This window comes from the organism of the source record quoted next, unplaced genomic scaffold (assembly GCF_019419815.1).
Source record: "Pyrus x bretschneideri cultivar Hongxiangsu unplaced genomic scaffold, Pyrus_bretschneideri_v1 Contig16, whole genome shotgun sequence".
In the NCBI taxonomy this organism is placed as follows: Eukaryota; Viridiplantae; Streptophyta; class Magnoliopsida; order Rosales; family Rosaceae; genus Pyrus; species Pyrus x bretschneideri.
Window position 1 is genome coordinate 4,832,921 of NW_025999457.1, and position 13,528 is coordinate 4,846,448.

The 13,528-nt window shown below is 34.8% G+C and overlaps 1 pseudogene; it reads left to right on the forward strand.

Annotated features, from left to right (window-relative positions):
- Positions 1-11,618: 11,618 nt before the first annotated feature.
- On the forward strand, positions 11,619-13,007 carry LOC125475676 (annotated as a pseudogene).
- The last annotated feature ends 521 nt before the right edge of the window (positions 13,008-13,528 follow it).

Sequence of the window (13,528 nt, forward strand, 5' to 3'; positions counted from 1 at the left end):
AAAAATATAAGGAACTAACTAAGAAAAGACAAGTGAATTTGATATAAAACATATATAAATATAAGCTTATCAGACAATAAGTTCTAATTTTATGAATAAAATGGTACGAATGATGATACGAACGTTTAATAACGGAAGAATTACTCATGTTGGCGTCAGGTTTCTAGTTGTAGGAACTTTTTAATATTAGTATCCCAGTGTAATAATGGCACATGTAAGTAAAGAGGAAGAAGTTGAAACGGTATAACAAGCTACTGTGAACAAGTCAGCAATATACAGCCTCTCAATCATGTTGGGTCAAATTTCTGCCACTCTCCACATGTAACAAATGGTTGAGTATAGTAGTATAAAAAGAAGAAGAAGAAAGAAAAAAAAAAAAACGAGTTTTACTCGAACTCCATGCATTGAAACTGTCATTGGAATTAGAACTTTTTGTTAGCTAGCTTAGTGCAACCGCACCCTATCATTGACTGCTGAAAAGGCCACCATATATATTGCTTAAAAAAAATATGGAAATTTGCTAATTTAGTCTATGAATTTTTACACGTGAAAATTTAATTTTTAAATTCATTAAAAATTGTCAAATTCATCTTTATTATTGATTCAAATTATTCGATTCAATTTCTCATTAATTTAAGTCATGTGACTTTGTATTTGATATACTTTAAAAGATAGATTAACATTTTTAATGAGTTTAAGAACTTTTTCATTTTCTACTCCATCTCAATGTATATTCTTCATTTCTTGGCTCCAATTAACAACTAAATTCTCTTCCTTAACCATAACAATAGGCTCTGCTATGTCACGAACAAGAAATAGCATAGCATAACAATAGACTATGCTATGCTATATGTCACGAACAAGAAATATGACATTAGGAAATATGACAAATGACCTATACAACCAGAAAAATACTGGAGAGCACATATTTATCTAGATTTTAAGAGACACTAGATGCTAGCGACGAACTAAGACCTAGCGCCTAGGCTGCTAGACGGGGGCTTAGGCGGATTAGGCAGATTTAGTAAATTTATTATAGCTCGCATAAATAAGTGTCCATTTATACTTCAAAAAATACATAATTGTATTGTAATACATAAATTACAAAATAAAATGACATAAATTATAAAGTATTAGAACATATTGAAAACATGGGGAACAAGCATATGATGAATGTTTATCCAAGTATTCAATAAGTCCTTTACAATTTATTGAAAAATAAAAATAAAATACAAATTGAAGGTTATCTATTTTCTGTTTAAGTGAGAGTCGTGATCTAGCCGGGTGTCTAGACAGACGCCTAAGTAGATATATGTGTCATTTCTTTATATTCAATGCCAAAAGATTACTTGAGCAGTAGTCAGCCGCCTAACGCCTGAACGGGGCCTAATCGAAGATTTTTAGAATAGTTTACCATTTGATATGATGATATGATAAGTTATGATAAATAAAACATATATATATATATATATATATATATATCTAAATAAACAGAAGATCGGAAGGCAAGACTGTCTGACCGATGAATGTGTCAAACTTCCATCACTAGGTCATTTGCCCGGAATGGCCTTGACCATGTGGCTAATTGCTTAAAAACTAGTTAATATTTAAACAATTATTAATAATTTATCTAGGGTAATAAGGGCGCTGGAGGAAGACTCGAGGTGACTGCTCTAATATATAACACCACAACTAAAGGACATCCCAATATAGATCCAAAAGCAAGGGACGGGCTGATTAGGGTACCATATATTTTAGTGGTTTTATTTTAATTTAGGTAAAATATCTAATGGTTGTGTTGCTTCATTTTTGGGTAAATACCCAATGGATATCTATTCCCCAACTAACAAATTTTGAAATTTTCTTTTTAACCCTTGAATGAATATTTAGAAATAATTAAGTGTTTTCATTAACATTTGTTGTGTGAAACTCTTTTCATTAATTTTTTAATAATAAGGACAAAAACAAAAAAGTGATGGTAGTATCGTAACTAAGTTGAAGTTTGGCGGCATTGGAAAAGGATCCTCTCCGGATCCTTTTTGTGGGGATCTGAGGATCAATCAATCATGTCCATTCATCGTACATTGTGTGACTAGTTTTCGTTAGATACTATTTATATTCAATTTTAAATTAAAAGTTTAAAATAATTTCTAACTACATGATGTACAATGAACGGACACAATTAATTAATCCTCAGAATTCCCACAAAGAGGATCCAAAGAGGATCCTATTCCGGTGCACTGACAATTGTTTCTTTATAAATTTTCGCATATGAGGAAATAGTTGTTGGTGCCACCAATATTCAACTTAGTTACGGTACTACTACCGCACACAAACTTTAACTTAATCACGATATTACCTTGTAATTAAAAAAAGTTCATTAGGTATTTTCCTTTATTTCTTTATCAAAAAGGTGTACAAATATGATGTGCTAAATATGGTCTAACAATATTTTTCTTTTCCTAGTAAATGTGGATGGGATTAAGACTTGTGTTTCCCATGGGGAATGCACATGTCATACTTCTTTCAAATAATGTATATTCGACATATAAATTTCATAATTTGAACCATTCACTTTTTTAATCTTCATTTGAAGATCATTCTTATAAAAATCATCTAAACCAAAGATCCTTTAGTCATCTAAATCTATGAAACAAATCGACAATATGAGTACCAAATAATATAAGGAAAACTAATGAAAAAGCTTCAAAACTTTGAATTTAACTAAAAGCCACCTAGTAACTTTATTTATGTTGTGGCCTATATTTAATAGAGATGTGCGGCAAAGGAAGAGAAAGAGATTGGAGAATAGACTTGAGGAATTGTGTGTTAATTTCCCAGTCCTTGTGCCTTTATTCATAGTAATAAGGTGGGAGGAAACTTGCTCTCTAAGTAATACAAAGTATATAAGGAAAAATCTTCTAGATCCCAAAGGATTCCTATTTTATCTTTACATAGGATTTACACAATCACATATTGATAAGAACATATGTCACAACACTCCCCCCTGAGTGTGCAAATACTCAAGTATATGATGCCGCAGATCTTCAGGCAAATGTAGAAGCAGTTAATGAAGTTGTCTCGTTTAATCGGCACAAGTAGTGAATGTGAGTCTCAAAACAAACGGAAGAATTCATGGGTAGTAAAGTTCATAAAACTTCTTTATGGCAAAACCCAAGGTGGGACAAAAGTTCATAGGCTAAGGAGAAAAGTGAGAAGTTGCATTAAGTCAAAACTATACGTCTTTGGGACGTAAGTAGAAGAGTTCACAAGGGTATGACCAACCCAAGATAGATGCCTCGTCAAAACCTAGTTAGGTGGCAAAAACCCAGTGGGAAAAATGCTCCTAATCGTTGGGAAAAAGAGTACATTAAGGTCAAGTAAGTATACTTCTGGATACTCCCCCTGAGTTTGACAAAACTTCCAAATGAAACTACAAGGATCGCAATTAAGAAAGTTACCCATACCAATTCCTTGGACAAGCTTCTGGAAGGTAGACTTCGACAGTGACTTCGTGTAGATGTCGGCAATGTTGTAAGGAATCAGACTTCTTGACTTCATCTTTTGATGCTCATGTTGATGTAGACATAATATGCTTAGTGTTGACTTGTTGGATATATCATGATCTGGTCGATACATACGGCGTTGTATTTATGAATCTTCGTTGGGACTCAAGGATGGATGAACATCTCAAGGATTTTGAATATGTTCAACAAGAGTTCTCGATTATATCTCTCACGGGATGAGATACAGTGAGTCTTGGAATGATTCAAAGGTTTCGCAACAAAAGGTCTATCTGGTTAACCTCCAAGATTTTGCAATGTTCCTTAATGGTAAAGACATAACCATTCGGGAATGTGCCTTGTGTGGTCATACAGTTAATCTGATTCAGCGAATCCCATAAGGTAGGCATCATTCCAAAGATCAAGGAGGCTGTGATCTATTCTGAGATGCATAGGGATAAATAAGCCCAAATCCATAGTAATGGAAAAACATCTTTAACACGAAGTTTGGTGGTGGCATGTTAGGCGCAGTGCTGCTTTATGCCAAAAGATTATAAGCACATAAGATGTCCGATCTAGTGCATTTGAGTAAATACAACAAACACCCATGGTACTTAGATATGGCTGCTTCACGTTCCAATATGGAACCTTATGCTCCATACCCTCCGTAAAGGTCTCATTTGCATATAATATACAGATGATCAAGGTATACTCCGACCTAACACCTTCTGGGTCTAGTTTGATAGATGGACTAGAATACCATCATAACTAGCTCGAAACTTTAGGTTGAGGTAATGTCGAGTTTTCCCAAGATCATTCATCTTATAGTCCGACATGCAAGTTAATTTGCTCAACTGTAGCAATTTTGGATTTTGTACATGCAGAGGCATATATCCCTAACTGATCAAATATTCACTTAGATGGGTATACCACATCAGCCCAGATAGTTCTGCATCCGCAAAGTAAAGGCCTCTTGAGAACCGAGAGGGTGTTCTTGTGGTCTAGAACTATTTGAACCAGTACATGTAAGTTCTTTGGAAACTCCATATAAGGTTCGTATCAGGATCCTAGAGATACTACAACCATGTTTGTAATGTTGTAATCAATCGCATGGCATATGAGAGAAACCTTGTACCACAAGGCGTTATATTGCACTATTTCATTCATCTCATTCATTATAGATTAATTCTTCTAGTTGACCAATCAGTTCAACCTTTTCCCCTTAATATGAATGACTATAAAATATTACTTGTAAAAAAAAAAAAAAAAAAAAAACACTTATAAAAAATGCACGATAAAATTTTTAAGGTGTCAATAATTACACCCAATGATAAACGTTTCATAAAACAGGATTCTAATATTAGGCTTGGCACATAAAAAATCATTTTTCTACTAGTGAGCATCCAAATGGCACAAACTCCCAAGGCAAAGGGGTAATTAATTTAGAGAGAAATGCTAAGCGGACCCTCTCAAAATGAGACTTTTTATAGACTCTTTATCACCTCACAATTAACGTCAATTCTCGTGTCAATATTAACAAGCCATTGTGCAAACAATCATGAGATAATAGAAATTCTATGAAAAGTGTCACTTTTAAAAAGTCAATTTTAATAATTTTCTTAATTTAGATTTGGAAATGTATATACGTACAGTTGATGATGCACGATTCTGTTTTATTTTTTGTGGAAATGTATATACGTACAGATGATAATGCGCGATTCTGTTTGATTTTTTTGTGCCATATTTATTTAGATTTGGATTTGTAGATACGTATAGATGATGATGATGCACGATTGTATTTTATTCTTTTACATGGCTATGGTGGCCAGCTTGTTTTGATTAATTATTCACCTCCTCGAGGAACACATTAGTTGGCTAATGCGTGGGGCACTTGAGATGGGACTAGGATTCTCTCACCTCCTCGAGGAACACATTACTTGGCTAATACGTACAGCTGATGATGCATGACCGTTCAAATAGGAAGGGAGGGGAGGGGAGGGAAGGAAAAAAAAAGAGGGGAGAGAATCTTGTTGGAAAAATAGGGTCTAATTGCTATATTAAATCACATGAAAAATCAAGAAATAATTCATGCAATTATATATATATATATATATATATATATATATCACAATAATGTATAGAGTAACCAATGTTAAATGAACTTGATATAATGGATTAGAAAAACCTAGAAAATACGGTCGAGGCAAGTATTGGACACTTTGTCCTTAAACAAGTTTACGCCCCACTATGGTGCTTATGGTTGATCGGCGTATGTTTCCCAATATACAACGACCACATCTTTGTAATAGTAGCACTCTAAATCACAAGGCTCCATGAACCACAATTGTGGTGAGAACTCTCTCATATGGATTCAATGAGACTCTCTAATATTTAGTGCACTTTATATATGATTATGTAAACAATGAAAAGTTATTTTGTGATTATAAGGGGTTTTCCTATTTATAGAATGTGAGATACCTCTTCAAAAAACATGTGACTATTCATGAAGAGTCAAAAGTTGCAACTCTTCATTGGAGTGGACACATCTTTCTATCAAAAGACTCCACCTCTAATTTCCATTCAATTAATAAATTTAATATAATAATATTTTTTTATTAAATTTTCCAACAATCCCTTACATGAATGGAAATTGACTTAATATTTTTTATTAAAAGTACCGCATCGGGATCGGTGGCCTTTGGCTTTGAATCTTCCGTAGTGAATTACTATCGGATTTACTTGGCTAATCAGTGAACGAGATGTCTTGAACTGCTCAGCTATTTGTGTAAACCAAAACAATAGTAATCACACAATATCCTTCCAGACACCCCGTGGTTGCTTGGTTGTGTTCATTTTGGCCCTGAACAATTCTGGGTTTCTCATGAGCATTTTCAAAGAACTAAGCCCTTCAAAAAATTCTCACAAGAACGGCCCCATTCCTCACTCTAGATAGGTGTCTTCCCATTAACAGTATCCTGCAATACCCCACTTGTTATTTCCAAGTATAGGAATCATTAAAAGCAAAGCTTATCCTAAATATGCTACAGATAGTACTGTTTCATCATAGGACATGGGTAGGAGATTATCTCTGCAATGCTCTCATTAAATCATCCACAATTTGATTGTCCCTTTGAACATATATCTTGGGATCTCCAGTCAACTAGGTTGGGTTGCCATTATGGCGTTTCTTAAGACGTAGGCTTTTATGCCATTCCCCTCAATGTACAACTTACTCTCTAGTCAAACCTTTAATTAATTGGATCCACTAGGTTGACGACTATCATTTATGGTGCACACTTTCATTTATAAAATTATGTTTCATTCAAGAGTAGCTGTTTTCCAACGTTAAGTCCTTCAAAACATATGTTAGGACTTAAAAAATAATTTGCAAATACTCAGGTACATTCCCCACATTTAAGGTATTTGCTAGAAGATCTCCAACCTTTCAATACCTTAAAACTTGAATTATAAGAGATAATTGATCGTTATCTTCTTCTAGAAGCAAATTGCTTTTACATTCTTTTTAAGTATATTCCATTTCTCAAAAATAGCTAAGTCACCCCCACAATCCTCTCGTATTGTGGTTGCTTTTAACCCTATCAAGAAATTATATTTCATATTAAGATGTAGGAATTCTCTGTAAATAGAAAATCTCTTTGTATCTTCATATAGACTTTATAAAAGCCACTTGTGTTTTTAAGAAAAACACTTGTTGGCACCATTCAACAATGCTTTTGTGTCGCCATTCAACAACTTCATGATACTATGACCAATCATGAGTTATGCAAAACTCACTTAACACTTCGGTGATGGCCATCACATTATTTCGCCTCTCAAAGGATTCGTTTTTCCTTTTAGGTGAATGCATTTATGTCATAGTGATCAACTTGCCTCTTCTAAGCGGTATTATTTTTTTTATGAAGTAGGAAACAACTAAGATAAACCTTATATATCTATCTTCTTAGGCCTTCTTGCCTCACTATTGACTAACATACATGACCCAATGGCCATGTCCATTAATATGCTTACTTAATAAGTATCATCATGCATGTCTAATACAATTATGCGAAATGCCCCGCACATTTTTAGTGTCGTCTTTTCCTTTGTGAAAGACCCCCACACTTTCAAGATTATTTCTCTATATTGATATCATTTTGTCTAATACAATTATGCGAAATGCCCCGCACATTTTTAGTGTTGTCTTTTCCTTTGTGAAAGACCCCACACTTTCAAGATTATTTCTCTATATTGATATCATTTTGAATAACGCTCAATAATATTCACACGGTATTCCTCCAAACACATATGATTTTGTGCCCTTCCAATCGCTAATTACAAAATTCAGAAAAGGGTGCAACATATTCACCTCCCCTATCGCTTCTTATAACCTTTTGCTAAGTTGATTCTCAACTTCGTTCTTATAATTTCTGAATGCTTCTAAGGCTTCATCTTTGCTTCTTAACAAATACACATAACAGTACCTTGTGCAATCGTCTATGAAAGTAATAAAATATTTCTTGTCAAGAGAGTTCCATAAGGCTTTTGCACTTTTAATTTGACTATACACATTGTATAGTGCATTATCTAATGCTTTGAGGATGTAATTCTTGCAAAGAAAATCATAATGATTCCATGAACCACGATTGTGTTGAAAACTCTCTCATATGGACTTAATGAGACTCTCTAATATTTAGTGCACTCTATGTTTGATTATGTAAACAATGAAAAGTTATTTTATGATTATATGGGGCTTCCCTATTTATAGAATGTGAGATACCTCTTTAAGAGTCAAAAGTTGCAACTTTTCATGTAACATCCCACATCGCCCAGGGGAGTGATCCTTATATGTATATTCCCATCCCTACCTAGCATGAGGCCTTTTGGGAGCTCACTGGCTTCGGGTTCCGTAGGAACTCCGAAGTTAAGCGAGTAGCGTGTGAGAGCACTCCCATGATGGGTGACCCACTGGGAAGTTCTCGTGTGAGTTCCCAAAAACAAAACCGTGAGGGTGTGCTGGGGGCCCAAAGCAGACAATATCGTGCTACGGTGGTGGAACGGGCCCGGGAAGTGATCCGTCCCGGGCCGGGAAATGGCAATTTGGTATCAGAGCCTAACCTGGCTGCGTGTGTGCCGACAAGGACGTTGGGCCCCTAAGGGGGGTGGATTGTGACATCCCACATCGCCCAGGGGAGTGATCCTTATATGTATATTCTCATCCCTACCTAGCATGAGGCCTTTTGGGAGCTCACTGGCTTCGGGTTCCGTAGGAACTCCGAAGTTAAGCGAGTAGCGCGCGAGAGCACTCCCATGATGGGTGACCCACTGAGAAGTTCTCGTGTGAGTTCCCAAAAACAAAACCGTGAAGGTGTGTTGGGGGCCCAAAGCGGACAATATCGTGCTACGGTGGTGGAGCGGGCCCAGGAAGTGATCTGTCCCGGGCCGGGATGTGACATTTCATTTGAGTAGACACATCTTTCTACCAAAAGACTACACTTCTAATTCCATTCAATTAATAAATTAATATAATAATATTTTTTATTAAATTTTCCAACAAATCTTACTCCCATGGGATGATGTGCCACCTTCAATGGCTTATGTCGTGTGTTATGTGTTGTATGTTGCCATAGACTAAGTCTCAAATTGGTGGGGAATCCGGATTTCTTTAAAGCATCTTCAATGAAAACGTTATAAGATAAATGTTAAATGTTAATTGACAGCTAACGTGGTAAGTATTAGATTTTCTCTTCATTCAGTTGATATGTTTGTTTGTTATAAATGATATTTGTAGAATCCATTTTAAAAGGAAATCAATTAAAATAATTTTTTCAAGATTTATCATTGGTGCATTTCCCATACAATAAAATAATTAAAAATTAATTGACAACACATTTTTCATATGTCAAACTTGACGATAAAAGACTCATATGTCAATTCACTTAGGATTGACATATCGGTTGAAACTTCTTCCTACCTTTAAATTTGATTACATAACATTTTAGTTAGAATTTGACATATCTTTAGAGATGGTCTTATCCCATGTCCAATGCATTCCTACATTTCTCTAATTTTCTCATCAACTATACATACATGCAAAAACTCTTCCCATCTCTCCTCCATCTTAGGAAAATAAAACAAATATTTCATTAGTTTAGCTACAATATATATATATATTTACTTAGTATAGCAACCATCTGCCAATCATATATGATACTATATATTCACTTATTATATTCAACATCTAACAGTTAGATAAATACTATATCTTTTTAGTTGTATATCATACTATTAGATAATGAATGTATTATATAACATGTCCATAGGCAGTCCCCTGTCAAATTTTGGTTTTCCTACATCCTAGTAGTAGTATGATTATTGCATAGGAAAAAAATGTTGGGGGAGCTAATATTTTGTAGATTGCATCTAAATTATCTTTATAATATAATTGTGGATCCTATTTCTATTAGAGAGACGGTGATGTTAGGAAGACCAGATATTTAAATCATATTTTATAAACCACATAATGTTGTTAATGATATTTTATTATTTAAGTGCTTAATTAACGAATTTGTTTTCTATTTGTGACATATTATATGGTTTACAAATGTGATCTAAATAAATGTCTCCCTAACATTTTCCTTTTTAGACCACAACTAAACCATCTCTCGAATATATATAGGGTCTTCAACACAATATGTCTCATATGTATTAGAGAAATAATTTAAATGTGATTTACATAATATAGACTTCTAAGAATTAATATAGAGAAAATTTGATGTAAGTCCATTTTTTAGCCCCCATTAGAAATAGTCCACTTTATTGAAATCATCCGATGACTACGATTACACGTCAACTTATTTTTATTTTCATACCAAAGGCACCCGTAAGCTTATAAAATGTAGTAAATTTGTAAATGCAATAAGTAAATATATAAATAATCTATAATTGCAAATTAATTATACTTTATTTCCATGTATCACATGTTTAATTGTTTATACCAATATATATCTCTTACATGTATTATACATTAATTAGGGTTTGAGGTTGAATCATATCATTTTTTTAACTGTTTTTTTTTCTTTTTCAATGCAAAGCAAAGGTATAAATAAAAACAAGAAATATTATTTGTTCAAAACAAAAAAAGAAACGTGCAATTGTTTTTTTTTTTTTTCATCCCAAAAACCCCTTGCAAAATAGGGGAAATCGACCGCGGCAAAATTACCTTCTGGAGAGTTCCATTTGATATCTAAAAACTGCTCAGCAACAGTTAGACAAATTGGGAATGTTGGGGTGAACTATCATATCACATGTTTAATTGTTTATCTAGTAGTAGTATGATTATTGCATAGGAAATATTGGGAAAAATATTTTGTTGACCACATCTTTTTTTTTTAGTCAAACTTTTGACTACATCTAAATCATCTTTATAATAGAAGTGAGACATATAATATATATATATATATATATATATATATATATATATATTGCGTACTTTACTTTTATTGGAAAGGGTGATGTAGGGAGATTGCATTTTGTAGATTGAGTAATTCTAGGAATACCATGTGTTTAAAGTTAAACTATACTTCATAAATCAAATGAAGCGATCATTGATAATTCTTTTTATTACTCCAGTGCTTAATTAACAAGTTTATTTTTTATTAGTAGCACATCATATGATTACAAATTCGGTCTAAATAAATGTCTCCCTAATGTTTTCCTCACCACATTTAAACCATCTATTGAATAGAAATAAGATCTACAATATAAGTATGTCTCATTTCTATTAGATAAATAATTTAAATGTAGTTTACAGAATATAAAAATTAATATATTGCCCATACATGTAGGTTAACAACAAATTAATATATATTTTATTCTTGCTGAACGACAGATTTGAAACTTGGGTCAGCGTTGGCCAACTTATTCACAAACCTCCAGCTAATGGGGTAAGAGTAAGACCGTAAGAGTGATTGCCTTGTAAATATTTCTCACTAGTAGAGTCAACCATATATTATCCTGCCATCCTGCTCTATAAATTACAACTCCCTTTTCCATATTTCTCCACACCACTCAAACAATTAACTTTCCTCTCCCTCACCTCCTTCCTTCTGCATATACAAAATAAGACTAGTATTCTCAGCTTCTTTCTCTCTCCCTCCACCAATGGCACCTACAGTGACTTCAGTGGATGCATCCGAGCCCAATGTAGCGACAATCAAAACCTTAGCCGGCTCAGATGCTCTCACTTCTGTAACTTCCGAGTACGCCTACATCATGGATCCCAACGATAAGGGAGATGCAAACGACCCAGAACACTCAATCCCCATCATTGATTTTGCTCTTCTCACCTCTGCCTCCCCAGATGAACGGGCACAAATGATCCAGAAGCTAGGAAAAGCTTGCTAAGAATGGGGTTTCTTTCAGGTATATTCACACTTGTTATTAATTATGTATGCTTGAACAGGTGCAAAATTAACTAATAAAATTGTAGTTTGATAACTATTTCGTTTCAAGTTTTTATTTTTTTAAAAAAAATATTAAATTGAAAACCGAAATAGTCACAAGTTTTCAGATTTTAATTTCAAAAAAAATGAAAAATAAAAAACAAAATAGTTATCAAACAAAATGGTTATTGCTAATATAAAACATGAAGTAATATTTTCATGCGCTTGATGCCTCTTAGGTGATCAACCACGGTGTACCAGAGAGCTTGATGAAAGAAATGATCGACGTGTGCCGAAGATTTTTTGAGCTACCGGAGGAGAAGAAGGAGTTCCATACAAAGAACCTGTTGGACCCAATCAAGTGCGGCACCAGCTTCAACGTCGCGATTGACAACGTTCGTCTTTGGAGGGATTATCTCAAGGTCATCGCACACCCCGAATTCAACTCACTCTACAAACCTGCTGTATACAGTGAAGTTTCATTGGAGTTCAGCAAAAGGACCCGTTCAGTGGCAACCAAAATATTGAATGGAATATCCGAGAGTTTGGAATTGGAGACCGATTACATTAACAAGGCCATGAACTGGGATCGCGGCTGCCAAATTCTGGCAGCGAACTACTACCCGGCTTGCCCACAGCCCGACCTGGCAATCGGCATTCCTCCTCATACAGATCATGGACTGGTGACTCTCCTTATTCAGAATGATATGTGTGGCCTTGAAGTCAAGTACAATGATCAGTGGGTCTTGGTGAATGCCGCCCCGGGCGCTTTTATTATTAACGTCGGAGATCAAATGCTGATTCTGACAAACGACAAGTACAAAAGTATATGGCATCGAGCAACTGTGAACAACACAGCTACTAGGATATCGATCGCCGTACCACATGGACCGGCACTCGACACGCCTGCGTACCGATCCCAGAGTTGCTAGAAAAGGAAGGCGAAAAAGCAAAGTACATTGGAATGACGTATGAGAAATTCATGGAACTTCAGGCAAGCCCCGCTGCCTACATGATCCCTTGCTTGGATCACCTGAGGGTCAAGGACAATTGAAGAAAATACATGCATGGTGGCCGGCTTGCCGGCGTTTCTCCGTTTTCTTTGTGTAGAATAATATATGGTCCTGTAACAGCTTTGATTCTCTATCAGAGCAGCTTGCGGAGTTGTTGTCCAACGTTTCTTGCTATGCGGGTCTTTGTCCTGTGTAAATCAGTCTCATCACACATAGGACTCGTTTATGTACCCCCAATGATATACTGGAGTTTAGCAGTTCCACCCATCTATGGGGAGGGCAATGAACAAAGCAAGTTACTAACACCAATATGTAATCTAACGTCATATTTTTATTAAATTCTAATCGTTTTCAAGTCTTGAAGTTCAAAAACCCTTTAAATGAAGTGGTAGTGTATTTGGGAATTTGAATAATTCAAATTGTATTCTTTTATCAGATGGTGAGATACACACACAAAAAAAATATACTCAGAAATCCTTAACTGTAAGGGATTCACAATATTACAATAAATGCAATAGTTGACTCGCGCCAACATAATTGGTTTCTCTGTTTGAAATGGTACCAGGCATTG